This window comes from Ursus maritimus, unplaced genomic scaffold (genome assembly GCF_017311325.1).
Source record: "Ursus maritimus isolate PB19 unplaced genomic scaffold, ASM1731132v1 scaffold_11, whole genome shotgun sequence".
NCBI lineage: Eukaryota > Metazoa > Chordata > Mammalia > Carnivora > Ursidae > Ursus > Ursus maritimus.
In genome coordinates, this window is record NW_024423453.1 from 586,229 (window position 1) to 592,136 (window position 5,908).

Here is a 5,908-nt window from a genome sequence, read left to right on the forward strand (position 1 = left end):
CATACATTAGTAAAACAGTTGGATTTTCTTTTCAACAAAAAGTGCATTCCCTACTGAAATCTAACATTCTAAATGATACTTTTAAAACTTCCATGCATTAGGATTTACTCTTTGTGCTATAAGTTTCTATGAGTTTTGACAAAAGCATAACTTTATATATCCAAAATTACATAATACAGAACAGTTTCATCACCCTAAAGAAACAAAAAAACAACTGTGCTTCATCTATTCAATCTTCTTCCCTTTCTCCCAAGCCCCTGGCAAACACTCATCCTTTTTATTGTTACTATACTTTCGCCTTTTCCAGAATGTCATGTAATGGGAATCATACAGTATATATAGCCTTTTAAAACTGACTTCTTTCATTTAGCGATATGTGCTTAAGACCCTTCCATGTCTTTTCATGGTTTGATAGTTCATTTCTCTTTGTCCCTGAATAATATTCTTTTCTGTGGATATGCTACAGTTTGCTTGTCCATTGATTTATCGAAGGACATCTCCTTTGCTTCTCATTTTTTTAGAAGCTTTATGAATAAAGCTGTTATAAATGGTCATGTGCAGGTTTTCAACACAGGTACTAGGGTCTGAATTCTTGTGTTTTCCCCAAATTCACATGTTAGAATCTTAAAGTTAGTGTGATGGTATTAGAAGAAGAAACTTTTAGGAGGTGATTGGATCATGAAAGCATGACTTGGTTTAGCGCTCTTGTACAAGCAATCCCATAGAGCTCCTTAGCCTCTTTCACCATGAGAGGACACACTGAGAAGTGGGCAGTCTGTAACACAGAAAAGACCTTCATCAGAACCTGATCGTGCTGGCACCCTCATCTTCCAGGCTCCTGAATTATAAGAAATAAATGTTTTTTGCTTATAATCTGGACAATCTATAGCATTTTTTATAGCAGTCCGGATGAATTAAGACACTTGGGTAAACACCTGAGAGTGTGATCGCTGGATTGTATGGTAAACCTACATTTAGTTTTGTAAGAAACTGCCAATCTTCCACATTCTGGTTAACTACAGGTTTAATGGTTTATCTTATTTTATTTTATTTTATTTTTTAAGCTTCTTTAAGTTTTATTTAAATTGCATTCAGGTAACATACAGTGTTATATTAATTTCAGGTGTACAATATAGTGATTCAACACTTCCATACACCAGTGCTTATCACAAGTGCACTCCTTAATCCCCAGCCACTGCCCACCTACCTTCTGGTAACCATCAGTCTGTTCTCTATAGTTAAGAGTCAGTTTCTCAGTTTGTCTCTCTCTCTTTTTAACCTTTGCTTACTTGTTTTGTTTCTTAAATTCCACGTGTGAGTGAAAAAATATGGTATTTGTCTTACTCTGACTTATTTTGCTTAGCATAATACTCTCTAGCTCCATCCATGTCACTGCAAATGGCAAGATTTCATTCTTTTTCATGGCTGAGTAATATTCCTTTATATACATATATGTGTGTGTATATAAATATATATATATACCACCTCTTCCTTTTTACTATTATTATTATGCTCACTTAGCCAACATATAGTACATCATTCGTTTTTGATGTAGTGTTCAACAATTCATTCTTTATCCATTCATCAGTCGATGGACATTTGGGCTCTTTCCATAATCTGGCTCTTGTTGATAATGCTGTTATAAACATTCGTTGTATGTGCCCCTTGGAATCACTATTTTTGTATGCTTTAGATAAATACCTAGTGGTGCAATTGCTGGGTCATAGAGTAGTTCTATTTTCAACTTTTTGAAAAACCTCCACATTGTTTTCCAGAGTGGCTGCACCAGTTTTCATTCCCACCAACAGGACTTTTTCCACATCCTTGCCAACATCTGCTGTTTTCTGTGTGGTTAATTTTAGCCACTCTGACGGGTGTGAGGTGGTATCTTATCATGGTTTTGGTTTGTATTTCCCTGCTGATGAGTGATGTTGAGCATCTTTTCATGTGTCTGTTGGCCATCTGTATGTCTTCTTTGAAGAAATGTCTGTTAATGTCTCTTGCCCATTTCTTTTCTTTTTTTTAAGATTTTATTTATTTATGTGACAGAGACAGAGACAGCCAGCGAGAGAGGGAACACAAGCAGGGGGAGTGGGAGAGGAAGAAGCAGGCTCATGGCGGAGGAGCCTGATGTGGGGCTCGATCCCATAATGCCGGGATCACGCCCTGAGCCGAAGGCAGACGCTTAACCGCTGTGCCACCCAGGCGCCCCTCTTGCCCATTTCTTAACTGGATTTTTTATTTTTTGGGTGTTGAGTTTGGTAAGTTCTTTATAGATTTTGGATACTAGCCTTTTATCTGATGTGTCATTTGCAAATATCTTCTCCCATTCCATAGGTTGCCTTTTAGTTTTGTTTCTTTCACTGTGCAGGAGATTTTTATCTTGCTGAAATCTCAGTAGTTCATTTTGCCTTTGTTTCCCTTGTCTTTGGAGAAATGTCTAACAAGAAGTTGCTGCGGCCGAGGTCACAGAGGTTGCTGCCTGTGTTCTCCTCTTGGATTTTGATGGATTCCTGTCTCACATTTAGGGCTTTCATTCATTTTGAATTTAGTTTTATGTATGGCATAAGAAAGTGGTCCAGTTCATTCTTGTTCATGTGGCTGTCCAGTTTCCCAGCACCATCTGTTGAAGAGACTGTCTTGTTTCCGTTGGATATTCTTTCCTGCTTTGTCGAAGATTAGTTAACCATAGAGCTGAGGGTCCATTTCTGGGGTCTCTATTCTGTTCCATTGATCTGTGTGTCTGTGTTTGTGCCAGTACCATGCTGTCTTGGGGATCACAGCTTTGTAATTGAGCTTGAAGTCCGGAATTGTGGTGCCTCCGGCTTTGCTTTTCTTTTTCAGGATTGCATTGCCTATTTAGGGTCTTTTGTGGTTCCATAGAAATTTTAGAATTGTTTGTTGTAGTTCTGTGAAAAATGCTGGTGTTATTTTGAGGAGATTGCACTGAATGTGTAGATTGCTTTGGGTAGTACAGACATTTTAGCAATATTTGTTCTTCTAATCCATTAGCATGGAATGTTTTTCCATTTCTTTGTGTCTGCCTCAATTTCCTTCAGAAGTGTTCTATAGTTTTCAGAGTAGAGGTGTTTTGCCTCTCTGGCTAGGTTTATTCCTAGGTATCTTACGGTTTTTGTACAGTTGTAAATGGGATTGGTTCTTGATTTCTCTTTCTGCTTCTTAATTATTGGTGTATAGATATACAATACACTTCTGTGCATTAATTTTATATCCTGCAATTTTGCTGAATTCCTGTATCAGTTCAAGCAATTTTTTTTTTTGGTAGAGTCTTTTAGGTTTTCTATGTACAGTATCATGTCGTCTGCAAAGAGTGAAAGGTTGAGTTCTTTGCTTATTTGGATGCCTTTTTTAAAAAAATATTTTATTTATTTATTTGACACAGAGAGAGAGATTGCACACACAAGCAGGGATAGAGGCAGGCAGAGGAAGAGGGAGAAGCAGGCTCCCCGCCGAGCAGGGAGCTGGATATGGGGCTCAATCCCAGGATCCCAGGATCATGACCTGAGCAGAAGGCAGATGCTTAACTGATTGAGCCACCCATGTGCCCCAATTTGGATGTCTTTTATTTTTTTTGTTGTTGTCTGATTGCTGGGGTGACAACTGCACATCTGTTCAGTCTATGTTATCTCTTTAGTTATGATAAATACACAAATTATTCCTTCAAAAATACAGTTCATCATTTTGATCATAGACTTTTTTAAATTAAATAAATTTGTGATTTCTTTACACAAAGCTATTATTTAAAGGTGCCATTATCAAATTGTGTCTGGTTCAAGTCTAATTAAGGAAAGTACTTTCTCTGTACTTTCTTTAAAAAAAATAAAGACTTCATTTTCAGAGCAGTTTCGTCTTAACAGCAACACTGAGTGGAAGGTGCAGTATTCCTCTATACCTCCTTGCCCTACACACTCAGCCTACCCCACCATCAACACCCCACACCAGAGAGCTACATCTGCTCACAAGCAATAAGCCAATATTAACATGTCAGTATCACTCAAACCCTATTGTTTCCATTAGGGTTCACTCTTGGTGTTATATGTTTTATGGGTTTTGATAAATGTGTAATGACATATATCAAACATTACAGTAATATAAAAAATAGTTTCATTGCCCTAAATCTTCTGTTTCACCTATTTATCCTTCCCTTCCCCTATACTCTGGCTCCCACTGATATTTTTACTGTCTCCATAGTTTTGCGTTTTCCAGAATGCTATAGAGTTGGTATCATGCAGCATATAGCCTTCTCAGATTGTCTTCTTTCACTTAGTAAAATGCTGTGCAATGTCTTTTCACTGTTTGACAGCTCATTTCTTTTTAGCACTGAATAATATTCCATTGTCTGGATGGGCCACAGTTTATTTACCCATTCACTTACTGAAGGATATCTCGGTTGCTTCCAAGTTTTGGAAATTATAAATAGAGCTACTATAAACATCCACGTGCAGGTTTTTGTGTGGACATAAGTTTTCTACTCATTTGGGTAAAACCAATGAGTGTGATTGCTGGATCATATGGTAGGAATATGTTTATTTTTGTTAAAACCATGAGAGACTATGGACTCCGGGAAACAAGCTGAGGGTTTCGGAGGGGAGGGGGGCTGGGGGATGAGTTAGCCCCGTGATGGGTATTAAGGAGGGCACTTACTGCAATGAGCACTGGGTGTTATACGCAAACAATGAATCATGGAACACTACGTCAAAAACTAAGGATGTACTGTATGGTGACTAACATAACATAATAAAAATAAATAAATAAATACAAATAAAAAAATAAAAACTGCTAAACAGTCTTCCAGAGTAGTTGTACCATTTTGCATTCCCACCAGCACGGATGTTGTATTTTCTCTGTTACTCCACATCCATGCCCCATTTGATGTTGTCAATGTTTTGGATTTATTCATTGTAATGTATGTGTCATTGGAACAACCTTATTGTTGCTTTAATTTGCAATTCTTTCATGAGGTATGATGTTGAACATCTTTTCAGATGCTTGTTTGAAAATATGGAATGTGTCACAAACTTACATGTCCTCCTTGCACAGAGAGCATGCGAATCTTCTTCCAAGAGCATTCCAACTTTAGTATGTGTGCTTCCAAATCGAGCACTGTCCTTTCTTTTGATTCCCAAGGTTGTAACAGGTTAAAAAAAACATATAATAATGAAAGGAACTGGAGTATGTCATTCATGGAAGAGTCGTGTCGATTTCTGTAAAATATAAGTAAGATCAGGGCTATGAATGCAGAGAAGGAGCAAGAGGCATCTGGGAATATGGACGAGAACAAGCAGTAGAAAAGAGGGGTACTTTCAGACAGAACCACACAGCCACACGGGTTCAGTGTATGCGACAAAAACAGGGCAGGTTTTGAGGAGGAAGTAAAAAAATGGGGCAGAGGAGTTACTGGAACTTAGTTTTAGAAACACGTAGCAAGTTTCCTCCCAATATCTTATTCTTTCACATCTTCCTCCAGCCTCAGGCCCTGTTTACACAGAGTTAAGAAAATTCAATTTTAAAGCATGGGAAAGCAGTGTGACTCCACACTTATAAAAGACATCAAATTGCTTAGGGGAGAAATGTTATTTTAGGTTCGTATCTGGATACCTATATTTCAAGATGTCTGAGATTCCACATAGTATACTAGACTCTGTTTTCATGTGGAAATTTAAAAAGTGGAACCAAACAGTTTTCCTGTCACAATAAAATTTATATTCTAGTGGCTGGAGACAAAAAAATAAACAAACAAAAACATAGTATATAAAACATCAGCAAAAAAGCAGGGTAAGTTGCAAAGTTAATACTAATGTGTCTCATTATTTTATATAGATATACTTTGGAAGATTTTTCTTTTCATATCACATTTAAGAAGAGCTCTGACACAGATGAAGGATTT

At 37.4% G+C, this 5,908-nt stretch overlaps 1 non-coding gene across 1 annotated transcript; it reads right to left on the bottom strand.

Annotated features, from left to right (window-relative positions):
- Window positions 1-5,016: 5,016 nt before the first annotated feature.
- On the bottom strand, window positions 5,017-5,125 carry LOC121101932. Its single transcript, XR_005833968.1, has one exon. It is a non-coding gene; the product is annotated as a U6 spliceosomal RNA (small nuclear RNA).
- Window positions 5,126-5,908: the final 783 nt, after the last annotated feature.